Source organism: Ochlerotatus camptorhynchus, unplaced genomic scaffold (genome assembly GCF_037179485.1).
Source record: "Ochlerotatus camptorhynchus isolate MF236.1 unplaced genomic scaffold, CSIRO-AGI_Acam_v1.1 ptg000136l, whole genome shotgun sequence".
NCBI classification, from domain to species: domain Eukaryota; kingdom Metazoa; phylum Arthropoda; class Insecta; order Diptera; family Culicidae; genus Ochlerotatus; species Ochlerotatus camptorhynchus.
Genome location: NW_027040626.1, coordinates 584,744 through 604,608, shown reverse-complemented (window position 1 = coordinate 604,608; position 19,865 = coordinate 584,744). Strand labels below are relative to the sequence as shown.

Below are 19,865 nucleotides of genomic sequence, written 5' to 3'. Positions count from 1 at the left end.
TTATCAGATATGAAAGAGGAAGTAAAATTTAACAAAAATTTCTTCAATATAAACCCAAACGAATACAAACAAACATTAACCGTTTATAACTGAATTTTACACTAACTGTTACTCAATTCCACAAATTGCATTTTGAGCTAGTTTTTGTATTGAAAATGGCAAAACACGCATTTTCAGTTTGGTGCAAATCAAACCTTCATTGCTTTGAAGTACTAAGACTAAGTTTTAAAATGAGTAAGTGACATTGCATTTCTGTTTGCCACATTCTCCACCATAAGCAGTTGATGTTAGGATAAAATAAATTTAAAAGCGTTATAAATATGCAAGAAATGCCGAAAACTACGCCGCATAAAAAATTTATGTAAATTTCTGAGATATATAGCGCACTCGTTATTAACGCTAGATTTGACGTTATTTTACACGATATTTCATGTAAATTTAAGCGCAATATAGCATGAATCTAAAATATTGTATTCAAATATTGTAAGCAACTTCGATGTACAACTACAGATTTCACCCGAAAAACGCGTTACGCACTGAGTTACCCACCGCTTTGTCTCGGTGGGTTTACCATTACCCTTCTATCGCTTCATGGATTAAAGTAAGATATTTCAATTTTTCATATTAGCCTATGTTATTTGTACATTGTCAAATTATGAGCAATATTTATGTGTTACCAAATCAGAGAAAAATTAGCATTTGGTGTCAGATTATCAGCTTTAATAGCATACTGGCTGTCAGTTTCATCGAAAATTTTTTTCCTGAAACAGCAATACACAATTCCTCTGGATTAATTTAAAAGTTTTTATATAATTCAATTAAGTTCATGATTTTACCATCTTCGACCACTGTGATTGTCTTGATGAGTATCTCGTAACAAGAAAGTGAATTTTACTGTAGATAGTAACGCTGGTAGATTACCTTTTCGTGGTGGTATCCGAACCCTACACGGTAAGAAAAAAGTACCCAACGGCCAGTTCACTTTTACCTACTTTTGATTAGCTTGTCTCCTTTTTTATATTCTATATTTAGAAAATTTTTAGCCGTATGCTAGTTCATCTCCTTTTCTCCTTCTATTGTTGTCAAAAACGGAGGAGCAAAACCATCCAACAGGGGTAGTAAAGTGTGGGAACCCAACGTTGAGTATAATCATAATTACCGACTTTTGTGAACAACTAACATACTTTTGGGTAGAAAGCGAATGGAAAATTCCATTCGAATTGCACACAATTTAAAGAAAACTACTTTGACCAGCGTTACCTACATTTTGGTTCCTGCACTATCGTGCCGTAGTGAGTGAAAATAACTTACTTATGGGATTTTTTTTACCGTGTAGTTCTTAAAACTTAAAAACTAGGGAACAGGATTTTTCAGTAAACAAAGGAATACATTTTAGTCCTTGTTACTTTGTATGCCTTGTTAATAGTAACAAGACTCCCACAATGCCTGTTGAATTGTGAAGTTAATTTATATTAAATTAAAAATTTAAATGAACATTTCTTGAAAGAAGAGATACTTTTGGGTAAATTGCTCAGCGCTTATCTACTAAAGTGCAAGGAAAAAGTGGTTTTGTGCTGATATTTCTTAATGAAATTAGCGGCAATTGACGTATTAAATACACACTTAGAAATAACTAATATTACACGTGACGGAATCCAGCTTTGACATAAATGATGAGACGTAAACAAACATGTCATGTAAAATTAAGTGCTCCGAGACTGAAAAGTTCGAAAGTACGTTTGATTGAGCTGAATTTCGCGTCTATTATGACTTAATTTTATGTCAAAATTGACGCTAGTATATGTCAGTCTCAGAGCACACATAATTTTTTCTAAGTGTGTAGACTAATCGTACCTGAATTATCCTAATCGTATATTATAAAACGCTATGTACGCGTCCGGGAAGAAAAAGAAAAGTTGGATCATAAATTTGAAGCAGATAATTTCGCATGTGCTGTGATTCCAAGAGTTGGATGGAGGTTTATGGTGGTGGGTTTTGCATTAATGCTAATTAGGAAGAGTGCCATGTTCTCAGTTTATGTATTGTTATGTGGTTGTGTATATTTCAGGCATAACATTTGATAACGGCACAAAAGCATTTGTAAACAAACTTTCTAAGGCCCTTTACACGCGAACCAAAGTACGCCCACGCAAACCAACAACATCATCGGATAGGGGCAACTATCACCTTTTCGAAAGTGGTATTGGTTTACGTGGGCGTACTTTGGTTCGCGTGTAAAGGGCCTTAGAAAGTTTGTTTACAAATGCTGTTGTGCCGTCATCAAATGTTATGCCTGATTTTTCCTTTTCTTTCTTTTTGAAATTTTCAAAATTTATTTAAGGTACTTAGAAATAACTAATTTTACACGTGACGGAATCCATCTTTGACATAAAAGAAGGAGACGTAAACAAACACGTCATGTAAAATTAAGTGCTCCGAGACTGAAAAGTTCGGAAATACGTTTGATTGAGCTGAATTTTGCGTCTATTATGACTTAATTTTATGTCAAAATTGACGCTCTTATATGTCAGTCTCAGAGCACCTAAATTTACATGAAATTTTCGAAGTGTGTTGTATTGGTGCTTCCATGGTGATTGTTTTTGGTGAACTTGTTCCAGTTAAACAATCCGTTTGTTTCCTAGCAGGATAACTTTGATCGCGCGTGTTCTATTTTGCGATTTTAGTTAGAACATAAGAAAAGCGATACTGTCGATAAGGTGTGGACCCGAATGCAAGAACATAGTTGAGTCTTGTGGGGGAAAATACATTACGATTTATCCCAGGCTACTATTGTAAAAAAAACGTAACTCATACATCTTGGGCTGAACGCTTCGGAATGTTTGGGAAAAATAGGGTGCACACTTGATCCAGTTTGTGATTGTTTGCTTTCGAGGACGTGATTTCATTTGAATAGCTTGATTAACCAGGACTTAACGTAACGTAACGATGTCGGTCATAGTTTGTTATGATGGCCTGAACAATGCGCCTGAGCAAATCGAAACATTGAACGTCGCATGAAAGTGGAACTTAATGAAGGCCTAAGTGCTTTACCGTAGTTTAGTTTTCGGATTTGAAATGTCGTCGGTTGCAGTGGCTGAGCAGAAAGACGTGGTCCCCGGTCGCTTTTGCTTACTTATCAGAAGACCGTGGGTTCAATCCCAAGCTCTTTCGCGTTATATGATCGTTAGGATATCAATTCAGCTAATCGTTTACCAAAACGAACCCTGCGGCAAACCAAACCCTCTTACCCAACATCCCAGTGATTCCTTGCGGAAGTGCAGAGGACTCCTCGGCTTCCATCAAAGCGAGTGTCACGTCAACACATTCCTACCCATTTCTTTCTAGACCTGCGTTCGGGCGCGACTGGTGCTAACGGGTGTTCAATAAAAAATGAGATTTTTTTCAGTCATACAGCTAGTAACAAAAAATTTTTTTTTCAGCGAATTCAGTATTTTTTATTAAAAACATAATGTTTATTCTTCAAAAAACGTCAATGAAAATTGGAGAAAGGGCCCTGGTCAGCCGTACGACGCAACTTAGTCGCGATGCTCTCACCAGAGCGCTGGACGGCACTGAAATCATTCTAATTTTTTTTATTGAGATCACCACTGTTTTCACATTGAGGATTAATTCGAATCCCAAGCATCGTCTAATGGTTCTCTGTGTAATTACAGCCTATCTGGCAATAATAGTATAGCAACCGTCTGCGGTCAATGTAGCTCTATCATTCTCAAGAAAGTGAATTTTACTGCATACATTAAAATAATGCTCATTCGATATCGATATTTTCAAATTTGAGTGATGATCGAGGGGTGTTCAACTCTGCACATTTCAATCTATGCCGAATACTTTATCTGTGCCAAGCGTTATGCCGAACGTGCCGAAGTGTGGCAATCAAGGTTTCGATCTCTGTATCCCATGAGTTTGGAAACCCTGTAGCTATGACTTTTGAGATCGTATGTTTACAATTTCAAGCTTTCGTTGACGGTTCTTCGAAAAACGAAGAAAAAAGTTGTGAACATAAATTCCAATATTAAACGACCTATTTGAGTACATATGGAATACGACTGCCTGTCCTGTTGAAAGTAAAATGAGTGTAAAATAACACACGTGAACGTGTGTCATTCCTTTCTCTTGGATCAACAATGCCACACGGGTGTTTCATGAAGGAACGACATCACGATCACAGCAGAAAATACAGCAAGGATTACGAGTTCAAGCACCACCACGCAAGCATCATCAAAAGCATAGATTCTGATTTTTGATTCATCTCGGAAAAGGCAGAAGTAAAAAAAACTATCATTCGGTTCCGGTAAAAAACACGAATAACGATGCCACTTATTTCAAGATTTTTAGGCTATTAGTATGGCATCCAGAACTGAACTAAACCAGGCTAGAGAGTGCGAACCCAAACCAAGTCATGGAAGAAAAAAAGCCAAGACAGGGAGGACACCAGCAGGCATACCACTTCCCCTTACAAGAACTCGAGCTCGGGGCTGCTTAGCATTCAAAGTCCCATACAGTTCATGGAAAGGATCCCCACCATCTGCTCGATGTAGTGGTCAGCCATACGTCGCATATTCTCAGCAATTTTGCCTATCAATTCTCCTCGTTAGATGTTTCAGGGACAGCAGGCATACATTTCATACTCTAGCTCTGACTGTTTCCAAAAATGCGCCTTAAAGTATAGTTTGGATACTATCTTTCGTATTTTTTTTAATCGGCAGCACTTTTGACCGCATCTCATGCCTCTTTCATTTTATAAACTAGCTTGGTATATCTCTAGATTTTTTTTAGATCCTAATAGAATTCACTGTGTCTCCAGTATTGACAAGAGATGGGCGAAACCGATCACTTAGGTAAACGGCCCAGAACCGGTTCATCTATATAGATGATCACGTGACATACTTGTCAACGTGTTCCTTAACGTGCCGAACAGTATTCCATGCTGTGTTTCGGCAACAGTGTGCAGAGTTGATTACCCCTTGGTGACGATAAGTTAACATGAAGAACTATGGACACCTCAGCTACTGATATTTATACCATTAGTTTGTTAATTTCTTCTTTTGGTGAAATTTATTTCTATTTATTTGTATATACGTTATAAAGTGATTAATTTACCCACGGATTACGGTACTGATGGAAAGGTAAATTAATCAGGAGTCATCTTAAGGACACTATTTGCGGAATCCATTTTCATTACAATTTGTTATACCACCTCACAGTTTCACGGGTACACATCTGGTGATCTACTAAATGGACAAAGGTCTAAATGAATCTACATGTCTCTTGATGGACAAAAAAAAATCAACTCTTCATCTGAATTCAATACCGGAAGCGCGGTACTGTAAACCCTGCCGCCGCAGCGCTTGCTTGTATCGAAAGAAAATTAATTGCCCTCTGAGCGAACGTGGCTGTCTTTGTCGTCACTGCCCGAGTGCTGCGTACGGCGATGCCAGTCAGTAGCCAATCGACCGAGCCATGCTTAAACTAAAACATCGCTAATAACAACGGATGCGAATATATGTCTGTCGATGCGACAGTCGACTAACGCCGAGGTATTGGTTTGTTTCTCCCGAAATGACTATTCAATACGTCCCAAGAGCTTGTCTGATTCGGATCATCGGAAGCAACCCTCTACGGTTAAAAGGAGAAAAACAGGACAGAGCACCAAAAGTTTTCCACCACGCGATCAAGAGGCAGCAGACAACAAGACAAGAAAAGTGTACCTAGTCCTCCTGTTCATAGGAAGAGGGGGTGGTGATTGTGCATTTCACCCAGAACAAAGGTGCTGAGAAGATCACTGCTGTGGAAATCTAGGTGACGATAATTGTACAGGGTTACGAAAAGTGTGCTACATTTCCTGTGAAGGTGCTAAATTTACTAGAGTGTGATTTTTATACCAAAATATAGTACATCCGTTGTTTCCCGGTTACCGTGGAGAATCGTTGCACGTTCTGATGCACTTCTAAGAGCTCAGCTGTTTTATTGTGAGGCGTTTGAAAAGGAAACCAGTGCGAAATTAGAAACTACTTTTTACGTAAGAAGTTTAAGCAAGCATCCAAGTAAATCATTACTGGAAAAAAAAAATTACTTCAGATAACTCTTGAAGCGTAGTGCGATACAACACGTCAGTAGCGGAAAACTTATCCGAATGACAGTGCTGTTACATAAAGGCTAGAAGTAAAGTATCACAACCGTGGAAAAACGGGGCCATTTGCGGAGGTCGAGTCAGTGAAATCGTATTTGGTGCTGCGAAAAATCATTGAATGAGTGTATCTGGTAAGCGGTAGTAAAATCAGCGAATCGCTTTTTGTTTGTGGACAACGAGGTCGACAGAAGAAAATAACGCAAAAATCGTACGATTGCAAAGAAATATTACTTATTTACCAGCACCTCAAAGAATAAACGCGGGTGTTGTACTAGCGAAGCGTAGAACACAAAGTGATTCACGACGTCAGCTGTCTGCCTCTGTTGGTGGCGTGTGTACGTTGGCGGTTCTATACAGTCGTACTTAAAGATTATTGACCTCGTCGGATACCAGTGCATTGTGAAACACGGAAGAGCAGTCATAATTTTTAGAGTTCAAGGATCAAAACTATGATTTTACAGTAGCCGTACTAACATTAATCATCAGGTGAGGGAGTGAAGACCACAAATGTAATTATGATAAGTGCTTTGATGAAATGCAAACTTTTTCTGGTATAATCAGCATTCGGAGGCGTGTTTCTGCAGTATCAGTCTACATCTATGCGCAATATTTTTTCACGCGTAAACATAAACATACACAGACACTAAGTAGATTGGAAGAAAAGAAGGGTGTTTTTCCGCTCCGTTGTCGTTGTAGATACGACAGCTATAGCCATAGCATAGCATAAACAGATCATTGGTGAACACAGGCCTACGTGTTCACAAGTGTTTATGAATATTGTTGACATAATTTCCTTTGTTTTGCCTTCGCTTACATCAGTGCAAAACTGCAAAAGCAAATCAATATTTGTGTAACGATAAACGTGGATGATTGCATGGCTCTTTAATATGGGAAAGAGTTCCAATGGAATGTTCCGTTGGGCTCAGAAATTTTCCACCGATAGCGAGTTTTGCATACCGACCAGAACGAGGTCAATCAAATGCTCGCGAAGTGGTTTGCTTCCCTTTCTTGTTTTATTCAAAAGCAGCCGAAATGTTGCAAATGGCAAGCAATTAATTATATAGTCTCGAACCCATCACGAAAAGTTTGTAAATTATTACATTGCATCGTAAGAACTTTTTTTCACTGAAAATGGCATGATTTTTACACAAATTATTTCATGACTTTGAATAAAACCATGTAGAGGAGCGTAGTCTCCAGAAAAGTTAATATCAAAGTGCGTACGTGGAAAGACAGAGAATTATTGTGATTCTGATCCTGGGCGGATGATGTCGTTGTGATTGAAATTAAAGACCGATTCATGTTTTTGTTTTCCAATTCTGTTAATGGATCTTTTTTAAATGTCACATTAAATACAAATTTTTTCCAAGGGCGTAGCCGGGTATCGTACTCTCAATATTTCTGCATAAGTGGTATGCTGAATTACATCAAATTTCTATCTAAGCCTGATTACTCAAACAAATGTCTTTGTCCCAGAGTGTTAATAGTCCATAATTTAAAATATGTTGACATTTACGAAAATTTTCTTGGGTATCACAATCATTGAAATATCAAAATGTCAAACACTTGATGTTTTCAAGATCGCAATCATTAAAATTTTACTGGCTTCTCGAATGTTCGTAGAAAAGAAAATGACACAGATTCTTGAAAATGTCTCCTTGTCCGGGGCTTTTTCCATGTCCAACGTATCGATATATTGTCTTGGTTTGTGATCTTACCAGTACCTATATTGAAATAAATAATAATTAATTATTCATAATTCATACAAGACCTCACTTTAATTTTACTGTTTGGTTGTCTTTAAAATTCCTATCCTTATAGACAGCCACATTATACCTTGGTCTGGCGAAGACAAATCACAATCACCATCAGACTGCTGCAGAAGGCTATAACTTAGAGAGGGTCTAGGATAAGAAAGGAGTGGATTCAAAACAAACTGGCTTGGCAACTTATGCCTAGGCGCCGGAAAAAATCCAATAAATATACAGTGATTTTCATTGACATTGTAACCATGTTATTTTCTGTCAAACCTTGGACATTTTTGTCCATTTCCATAAAATCACAACAAAGTTCATGGTTCAAAACAATGAAAATCATGGTATTTGAGAAATTTACAGTTAAAAAGGGGGGTTGTTAAGCATTTTAACAATATAAAAAGTGATTTTTCTCGAATAAATTTGATCTCATCACACATCATCGCTAAAAATCGAAGTTTATTTTTTCTCCCGTACAATAATTTAACAATAAATGTTAATGTACTCGAAATTCAATACTGAAAATCATTGTAATTTCGTTGTTTTACTATAATTATTTTTTTTCGGGTGGTTTCCAGCAACACTGCCACTGCCAGTGCTTGATTGGCTCTTACTTTGACAGTAAAGTTCGTTTGGCTTAGTAATCTTATATATACACGGTAAGAAAAAAGTACCCAACAGCCAGTTCTCTTTTACCTACTTTTGACTAGTTTGTCTCCTTTTCTCCTTGTAATGTTGTCAAAAAACAAGGAGCAAAACCATCCAACAGGGGTAGTAAAGTGCAGGAACCCAACGTTGAGTATAATCATATTTACCTACTTTTGGGTACAACTAACTTACTTTTGGGTAGAAAACGAGTGGAAAATTCCATACGAATTGCACACAAGTAAATGAAAACTACTTTGACCCGCTTTACCTACTGTTGGGTTCCTGCACTATAGTGCCGAGATGAGTGAAAAGAACTTAATTTTGGGTACTTTTTTCTTACCGTGTAGAGATTCGCGGATGCGGCCATTTGGAGCCAATCGAGCAGCGAGAACTGTCAAAATGAGAGCCAAACGCGCATCAACTAGGGAAAAATCCGACGGTAGTCCGCAAAACTAGAGCCATTTTTCGAAGTTCAGCGTTTTTCAGAAAACGGAAAATTCTCACTTTGTTAAACTTCGTTGTACTTCAACGACCGCGATTAGGGCAAAACATGGCAATGCACTTTATATTCCATAAATGTTATTTGAAATTTAAGGAAACATAGGGGAAATGTATGTAATATCGACCTAAATGCTCCTAATTTGGGCTCATACAAAAATTTGAGAATTTACTAAATTTTCAATAGCGACCAAAAATATCCATTAGTACCATGCCAATGACGCGTTTATCTAGATAAAATTGATAAATAGCAGATTTTTAACAATGGGCCCAATCTTAGATCCATAGGCCAACATTAGAGCCATTTCTCCTAGTTGACCAGTTCACTTAGAATTCAAACAACGTAAACGAACTCGTAGCGTAGACAATAATAAAGTCACGCAGAAAGCTGACACAGTTTGCTCCGCTGCAAGGGTTTGCAGCTTTGTTAACAAAACAAATCACGTTGCCAAATCGTCTGATAATATTTCCGCTTATCTCTGTATATAGGATTACTAATTTGGCTCAAAAACAACCAGTCCGCTGCTCCGTCGACTCCTCCCCAGCCAACAATGTTGTTCACATTACTGAATTGTTACTCTGCTATGTGAATCTTTATTCGGTAAAAATAAATCGTATGAAGTGCATAAAATTCAACTATACGTACAAATCTGGAGGCCATATACGTGCATGTGGAAAAACACATTGTATGATTTCATATGATTCCATAGGGTATACAACTCTATGTATAACTTTATCTTGCATCTAATATGATTTTGTATATGCCAATAACTTATTTGAAATGTTATTTGTACGACTTTCAAATTACATCTCTAAAATTATGGCATACCAAAAAGCAAAAAGCATGAAAAAAATACCTTTTATAAATGAACCTTCAATTTTCTATAGTTGGTGGTACCTGGTGATATTGGTTTGAATAAAAGTTGGAAATTGAATTATCTTTTGAAAAGATGAACATATATTGACTTTAATATGATCTGCAATACCTAGTTTCGAATCAAAGATCTTTAGCTCCGTAGTCCTGCTGCGATCCTCACTGGCATATGAGCACGTATATTCGGAGCAATAAATTTCAAATTATTATTAAATCTAATTCGATCTAGTGTATTATATGATATCATTCCTCCTCTAGCTGAAACTGCTTATAGCAGTGCAGATTGCATTATACAATCTTGTGCTGCATGATATATGACTTATTATCTAACATAATTTCAACTGTACAATAATGTGATTCGTAATGGACTATTTTAATTTGCAACAAACATGGTTCCCAGAGAAACAGCAATGAGTACAAATTTGGGTTTGGTTGGTTGGTTTGAAGTGCTCGTAATATCTGGAAGGTAGGTGATATTTGAGCAGAACTTCACCTACATAGTTGTGAGAAATTATGTATTCCAAACCCATCCAAAGAGATATGTGGTCCAATGAGCGCATACGACGATGAATTTCACTTGGAAACCTCAATATTTACACTCCATTTAACCTTTTATGTCATCGATCCGGTTCACCATGCATTCAGTAATTTCCGCATTACTCCTAGTTCCAGTAAATGTAATACATCGGCAACAAATACGTCTTCCACCATATTAATCGGTAATTTCATTAACGGTGATACACCGCGTTGATGATCTGGAGATTTACCGTCACGGAATAGCTCATGAGTTCTCTGCTCCGTATCTACTTTTGGAAACACCATGGCTCTCGTATCTGGAGAATATTTCCACTTGGTTGTGCATTTAATCCATGTTTCCCGTTTAAGTTTTACAACGCAATTTTCAATGAAATCCGGTGGTTATTTATGAGTACACCAGAATCCAAAAGTAGCAGTAGCTCTTGTATCATCGGTGACAAAAATTCATCAGCATCCATGGGTTTACTAGCTCCATAGTAAATTCCGATAGTCATTGGTTGAATGTGAGGAAGCTCATGAATATTGGCAACAATTGACTGCTACTTTTTGTTTGTTATGGTCCAATATTTTGTTTTGACTGATCTTATGTACACATATATGAGATCATCAACATTTTTAAAATAGAATGCGTTAAATAATTCCTTATTCACATCAAACGAATCTCGCAAAGAGGATTATAATTGAATCATAATTTTTCATCTTAAACAATTTCAACCAATTTGGAATTGCATCTTATGCAACTTCAACTTGATTTGAATATTTATACGATTTTAAACGAACATCCTTATACGATTTGTGGTTATCTGGGTCTCTTTTACTAAACCCTCTCTACTCTCTATTATTACTGAACACACATTTTGAAACCAACATCAATCTAAGGCCATTCGCAATGCTGTTGAATGTTATATGAACTATTTCAATTTGAAACCAGAACAGAAACGCACTCCTCGCAATGCTGAGTTGCAGTTTCATTATTCGAACACAGTTTTGCACCAGATTTTCAACCGTTCGACTATTTGGTTTTATTTCCATTCAAATGAAAGGAACTCTGTTTCAAATTTCTTTGAATGCATTTATTTATTTTTCCCGTAAATTTTCAGAGAACTTCATAGAAGTTGAGAAGATTCAATAGATGTTTGGGAATTTGATAGAAATTTTGGGAACTTCGGAGAAATTTGAGAATATTTTATAGATATTCGGAGAACTTTATTTAAATAACGAAGATCTTCACAAAAAATCGGAGAACTTCAAAGAGAACAGTAAACTGCACGGAAATTGTATTTTAAAAAAAGTTGCAGGGAGTATCATTCAAAGAATTTCATGAAAACGTTTGCGTTTTTTACATCAAGAAGATATCCTGTCATATGATACCAGGCTGCTCAGAAATTATTCCAATGATCTGCAGGTATTCTAAGATCTCCATAAAGTCCTTTAGATATTTTTTTCAAGACTTCAGTTTGATCAGGTATCATTCTGAAAATATTCAACTATTCAACAATCTAAATCACATATCTCAGAAATCCTTTCATATGATACCAGGCAGCTCAGAAATTATTCCATGTGTTTTAAGGTGCCTATAAAGTCCTCTGGATACTTTTTCAAGACTTCAGGTTGATCAGGTACTATTCTGTTGAAGATTTCAAACCATCCAAAAAATCACATCTCCCACATATTCTCTCATGATACCAGGTGACTCAGAAAATATTCCAAAGGCCTTCAGGTGATCAGAGTTCTCAAAAATCTTCCAAAAATGTCATCAGGTTGATTTAGTATAATTCTGAAGATCTTCAACAGTCCAACAATTTAAATCACGTCTCTCAGATATTCACCCACGATACCAAGTTGCTCAGAAATTGTTACGAATCACCGAAGCAAACAAAAGTTAAACACGCACATATACATATATAGAGATGAATACCAAACACCGTTTAAACTGCGCGTTGTGCTGATCGTGAAGATATTTAATTTTTGACAGTTTAAAATGTTAGAACTGTTGAGTAGTTTGAAGCAATTTTGAAACTCAGAATTGCGAACGGGCTAAGCAACCTCTTAATTTTCCCATTGATCCAGAACCAAAACGTCAAATATCATATAATCAGAACGTCAAAATCAAAGAACTCTGAAGTTCATTTTGATTGGGTCGTATGTAACATTTTTGTCAATTTGAGAAACGAGGTGTTTGCTTCGGTGAACAAAAAATTGTTTCTATTTTCCATGAAATAGATAACTCTTTCAAACTTCCCATTTACTAACTTCTTAGGAGTGCTTCTATCGACTGAGGTCTTGATAGCGTTCCTGATAAAAAAAATAAACGTTTTTTAACCAATCTATATTATGCTACCTTTTGCATGCCGTGGTGTTACATTGGTTGGTTGGTTGTCTTTATTAAGGAGATTTTCAGCCAGACTCTGGTTCATCTCCGGCTGGTGTTACATTTGGGCATTTAGGCCGACATTACATCCATTTCCCCTATGTAATAAATTAACGATAGGCTTTTCGGCTGGTTCGATGGTTCACCAAACCCAATTTGATACTATTCTCAGAATTGGAGTTCATTTAGAACTATCTTCAGTTTGATATTCTTTTGGGGTTTTAATCAGATTGCCACTGACATTCTTTCACTTGAAGTTAAGGGAATCTGGGGTAAAAAACAAACGGGGTAATAATAAAAAACCGTGTTTTGTAGCTCTGTCATATCTTAATGAATTTCGTTAGTTATTTTTTATATGTTGTTAATCATAATCATAAACCTATGTGGGCAAAATACTAGCTTGTTTAAGCTTCAGCAAAAAAAAACAAAAAAAAAAACATTAGTCGTGTTTATGATGACCCCTTGTTTCATATTACCCCATAATTAGCTAAAAATATAAAAATTTAAGTACTCAAAAAAAAATTAAGAAATCTGGAGCAATCATTTTTTCGCATTCTCCAAGATCTTTTAGATAAAACATTTGAAACTTCTGCGATATAATTAAAAAAAGCATGAGCGATGGTCGCAGGCAGGCAGGAGGGTCTCAAATCACCCAGAAAGTGTCTACGTAGTTGTGGACGGGCTCTAAAAACATTATCTTCCACAATAAATCCCCTATTCTCAAATATATTGCATGTTTCTTATTACCATACACAGGCAATTAGAAACATTTTTCTCTTTATGACTCAAAATCAATAATTAAAATTTGAAAACATGATAAATCGTTCTTTTACAACCGCACAAACTTTTCTTGAAATGATCAAAAAATAAAGCAGATAAAAATTAAATATATCATTGTTTTCAGACACCTCTCACATGCATTTGCAAAGTTTCTGCACCAACTATTTTTCAAAATCAAAATACTGTTGACAAAAATTACAAATCCATATTTTAACCATAAAAGGTGTAAGGATACAGGTTTCATTTGAGGCAAATCAAAAATTAAATCGTAATCATTGCTAATAGTAGTCGAAAATGTTTCTTAACACCATCTTCCCCTATTTTATCCATTCTCTTGAAATGCTAGTCAGAAAAACTTGGAGTTCTCATTACAAAATCAGTAAAACCACCTAAGACCACATGCGTTTGACACATAAAACCTGTTAAATTTCTGTCAGATAGTCACAATCAGCGATTTTATGCGAAAATATCATCATAATATCTAATGATTTCATAATTCCGTAAAACTTTTTTACGGCGATGTGAGCCGGAACAGCATTGGAACAAAATGTATGAATTTATCTATAAAAATGTAGTTACGAATCTGCTTCATCACCGCTCATATTATGCATTTCATCATGCTCAGCAAAGCGACATTAGTCATTAGGCAATACGCAAATATAAGTCATTGGCGTCAAGTAGACGTAATAGCAAGAAGAAGAAGAAGAAGACTACGACGTTAGTTGTCTGAAACATGATTCTGTAGAAAAACAAATCGATTAAGCTGATTGACCTCATAATCACCTAAATAACTCCATACGACTTTGACACTGTATCCAACTTTACCATGTTTCAGTCATCTTCTTCGTCGTGGTTATTGCGTCTCCACTGTCTATTGCTCTCAAATGAGTGTTCCTTTAGAGTACTTTCACAGTTTATGATTGAAAGCTTTCCATGCCTATACCATTTCTTTATTCGTGTCTCGATTCATAGGGGGTATCCTCCATGTTTCGCCCACTTGGTGGATCCTTATTAATTTCAAACTGTTTTGAATAATCTCTTATACTTTTAGTTTCTGGAATTATTAAATATTAGGTATTCCTGAACCATAAGGCTGATGCAAATTTTATTTTATTTTATGTCACCCCTTCCTAACCCCCTCCGCTCCTATTGAAATATTACAAAATATTGAAGGGGGATAACATTCAGCCCCATTAAAAATCGCCCTTCGCTCTGCGCTTTATACTTAAACTAAACAAAAGAAGGTTTTATCTAGAATTATAAATTTATTATCAAATGTATTATTTAATCTTTTTTATTGGGTCGTGACCAATCGGTGGGTCGTGGGGCTGTCGTTAGATGTGTCGCAGATAACTTGGGACGATTTTGGAAGTTTCTGTAAAATTAATCTGATTTTAAAATCTGAATGGAATAAGCTACATTTGAGCTTCCTCTTCTTTTTTGGATTTACATTTTACCGGTCTAATTATAAAAGTCACAGAAGATTGAATTAAACACTAACAGGTAAAAACGGCAGCAGTGCACGTAACCTGTCATTCACTTTCCCTCTCATGGCGGTAAGCTCCAACTCGGATCAACTTTTAATACCGGCCCTGATTGAAGGATCCGCCAAATATTTGTTAAACGTCGTTTTGATTAACTTCGACGTCAATACCATAACAGCCTGACATTCGTGATCAGGATTTAATCCGAGGATAATACCGGTTGGAGCTTACCACCATCAAGGGTGTAAACACAATTTCTCACTGCGCGGTCTGGCAATGTAATTTTTGTGTGTACAACATATAGGTAGTGCGACGTCACATTTGCTGTTGGATTGAAATGAAGGAAGAAAAGAGATGGTTAAACCAACAATCAATACGAAACTAACGATTTTAAATTGGCTCACCACTTTAGTAGCCTATTGGTCCCAAGCAAACGATTAACGTACCCTATTCTAGTCGAAATTCTAGTACTACGCAATGTTTGTTTTGATTCGCTATGAAAGTTTGACAGATAAAATGAGGGGTTATTGGTTTTTCCTATGTTTCGAGGGGTGATTCGACAAGCTTGGGACCGAAGATAGTACCAGAGGTGAGCCAAAAAGTTGAGCACGTTTCTTCGGGACCTACTTGTCTTAGAGTTACCTCTATGGTTAAACTTTCCTCACCATACCAGTTGATATTTATGAAACATGGGCAGTTTTGGCGTGGTGACATGCACTTCCACTGCAGTTTACCAATACATTTAGAAAATGATTATTGTAGAATATTTCAAAGTAAGCAAATTATTTACCCTTTGTAGAATCTTAATAACCTCTTATTGTCATCAGCAAATCGCTGTATGAAGGGCCAAAAGGCAATGGATGGATTGATAGGCAATTCGCCTATTCATTTCCTTGGGATAGCTAAGAATCTCCTTCCAACAAATTGATCAACCAATTGGTCAGAAAACGAGTCATCCAACAGGAAGATGCTCCAATGAATGCGGAAAAGAGCTCACCCTCTATCCATGAAATATTAACAACAGGGAGTTGACATCTTCACTCTCCCCATCCAAATCGGTTCAATTGGGTACCCTGATGCTCCTCATCCCGAATTTTTGATATATATTAATAGGGGAAATGGCTCTAATGTTGGCCTATGAATCTAAGATTGGGCCAATCGCTAAAAATCAGCTATTTATCAATTTTATCTAGATGAACGAGTCATTGGGACGGTACTAATGGATATTTTTGGTCGCAATGAAAAATTTAGTCGATTGCTGAATTTATGTATGGGCCCAAATTAGGGGCATTTAGGCCAAAATTACATCCATTTCCCCTATGTCATATAATAAACAGGTAATCAGAAGCATAACGTCTACAAAAATATGAGAGTCGATTGAAATCTACCGAAAATAAATGGGGGTTAAGTTGATTCTTAACATAGAAGCGTAGATACATAGTTAGGTGAAGGATAAGAGAAAGGAGAGTCAATGGTGTTTCCATGCAGAATTAGAAGTCGTCGAGAAGGCGTATACCAGGCCCATTAACAATACGCTCGTTCCGAGAAGGGGCTCTATGCCCGAGCAAAGCTGGAGATCAAATTGAAATCAGAATTTGCTGTTATGATATAACTTATTCTGAATACTCCAGTTGAACACAGCAAAATTGAAAGTTAAAATTTTACACTGTTGAATCAAACGGAAAACTAATTCTACTTTCAATGAAATCAATTTTATTACTGCACAGATAAAAATTCTGAATTTTAATTGTGATGTAAAAATTCATTCACGTAAACTTGTATTTCATTTCATGCAACCGAGCAACTTGCAAACAATGTTGTTTACAAAAATGGCCTTTTGTATACAATATTTGCTACATTGCATGAAATGTGTCAGAACTTTACATGATGCATAATGTAAACGTATATGATATGTGACGCTCCATTTATGTGCATCATATTGAACAGAAATTTACACTACTTTCTCGAACTGTGTAGCCTAAATGGTTAGCATCCATGCTTCTCACGCTGAAAGATTTGGGTTCAAATCTCACCCCGGACAAGTCACTAATGACCTAAAATGTGTTAAACAAAACAAATAAACAATAACTCTCACGCAAAACGAGAAAAGGGTCAATCATTGTTGATCGATTTTCTGCATCAATTTTCTCTTTCACGAATAACTCGACTGCAAATGAATTTTCCATTGAGTGTGTTGTTTCAGGCGCAAGCTAACATCATTTTCTGTCAAACTGTTACTCGCTTTTGCCTTGACCTGGGCCCAGGTCAGATTCCTATCGACTTGCTTAATTTCCTTATTGAAGCTCCGCCGCCATGAGCCCTTGGGTCTGCCTCTGCTGCGATGTCCTGTCCAGCGCTTGTTTGCAGATTTCGTTTCCGCCCCGTCGAAGTGTGTGGCCGACCCACCTCCAATTTCGCTCTCGAATTTCTGTTGCTATCGGCTTCTGATGACATCAACGATGGAGCTCGGCATTCGAGATCCAATTATATACCGCAGGCATCGGTTGATGAAGACCTGCAGCTTTTGAGTGTTCTCCGCTTATACACACCACGTCTCGCTGGCGTATAACAACACATATTTCACGTTCGAGTTGAAAATTTGGATTTTGGTGCGTGACTTATCTGGTTGGATCTCCATACGTTTCGTAAACTCGCAAAGGCACCCTTAGCCTTCTTGATTCGTGCACCTGTGTCGCTCTTGGTCCCGCCGTCCGACGCTATTTGGCTGCCAAGATATTGGAAACTTTCGACCTTCTCCACTGCTTGCCCCGCTACCGTAAAGTTGGAAGGGTTGCCCGTGTTGATATCCAACGATTCGGTCTTGTTGACGTTGATGGTGAGACCCGCCGCAGAGGAGCGTTCGGCTAGGTCATTTAGCTTACTCTGCATATCAGAGCGCCATTGTGCTAGTAGAGCAACATCATCAGCCAAATCGAAGTCGTTGAGATGCTCCATGGTGATAGGCTGCCAAAGCAGTACACGGTCAATTGCACCTACCATGATCTCGTCGATTACGATGAGAAACAGTAGCGGTGATAGTATACATCCTTGTCTCACACCAGCGACTACCCGGATAGGGTAGAACTCTGCACGTGAAAGCCTCATACTGCGCTTCGATGAGGTTGACGATTTTATCCGGGACTCCTTTGCGTCTCAGGGCGCCCCACAGATTCTCGTGATTGAGACGGTCGAATGCTTTTTCGTAGTCAATGAATACCAAATAAAGGGACTATTGGAATTCATTGACCTGCTCCAGGATGATGCGGAGCGTGACAATATGGTCCACACAAGATCTTCCGGCACGGAATCCTTCCTGCTGTCGTCGGAGAGTCGCATCGATCTTCTCCTGTATCCGATTCAGGATAACTTTGCACAGAACTTTGAGAACATTACACAGTAACATGATGCCTCGCCAATTGTCGCACACAGTCAGATCCCCCTTCTTTGGGATCTTTACTAAGATGCCCTGCATCCAGTTACAGAATAATTGATGCAACATTTGTGCGGAAGCATGGGGTCAGCTTTGAGCATCTCTGCTGATATGCGATCGAAATCAATAAATATGGGACTGATATTTTTCGACAAAGAAAAAAGAAAATACCAATTGTTATTCCACTCTAACTTTTTTTTCTTATGGAATTACAGTATTATATACAGTGAACTCTCTACAACTTGACATTGAAAGGACCATATTGATGATGATGGTCCCACCACTTACCCCTGCAAAGGTTTGAGCTGGACGATTTATCTTTAAGATAATTAAATATGACATTTTAACCAGGTTAGCAAACAAAATCGAACTGGTTTCAGTTACAGATATAAATTCATTCTAGAGTTTACAATTGCTTTACAGCGATATAAATGTGGAAAAGCTCAAGCGTCCACCTCTTAGCTCGCCTTTTTGTCCACCTAAAATATTCATAAGTATTACAAGCAATCAAAAATTAATGAACAATCAACAAAGCATCCTATTACACTAGCAACCCCGCGATCTGATGCTATCATAATTTTCAGCAATGTCAGGAATGCTCACGAACCCCTAACATTTGCCAGAAAACTTACTACTAACTCAAGGTATCTTTCAAATAAGCTTCAAAATTGCATTTTTTTTTATCAAATGTTAAATTCAGTCCTCTATATCCGTAATACGCGCGCGAGGCTCAAACCTTTGTAGACTACTTTTTTTTAAATTAATCTACTATTAAATCAAATATTAAAAATCCATCATCACCCTCGTGACGAACAGAAATAGTTTTTGCAGTGCTACAATAATTATTAAAAAAAAAGTCGTTATGACAGCTATCCATATAAAATAATCCGTTAGAGATAACTTCGTCAAGATACATAATTGGTCAATTCATAAAAAAATCACTGGATAACTGTTCAAAAGACAGTTTTAACGTGTGAAATGCAGTGTCTTTTAAATTCTGTAAGTGTTGCTGAACGTTTGATATGTCTAGGCATCGAATTGAAAACATTTATTCTTTTATAATATAATTAATTTTGTGAAGCACAAGTCAAGAAATGTGGTGTTCTTATTTCAGCCGCGACTCTAGTATTATATCTATAAAAGTCACTTCCTCTTTCAATTAAATCACACAAATATCGAGACAGCAAACCGTTAACTACTTTAAAAATGAACACCATAGTAAAATATACAATCATTTGCTTCACCGACAACCATTGTAAGGCATATAGCATCAAAGTTGAGGAGGTGAATCTATTACATCTCAAAATCAAACGCATTATGGTATTCTGCAAGCGCTGT

The 19,865-nt window shown here is 37.1% G+C and overlaps 1 protein-coding gene across 1 annotated transcript in view; it reads left to right on the top strand.

Moving 5' to 3' along the window:
• Nucleotides 1-5,456: 5,456 nt before the first annotated feature.
• hrm (hermes) overlaps nucleotides 5,457-19,865 on the top strand; it is a 44,949-nt gene continuing 30,540 nt past the window's right edge. The window contains exon 1 of the mRNA XM_065220939.1: nucleotides 5,457-6,637. The gene's annotated coding sequence lies outside the window, so the exon portion shown is untranslated. The remainder of the gene's footprint in view (nucleotides 6,638-19,865) is intronic.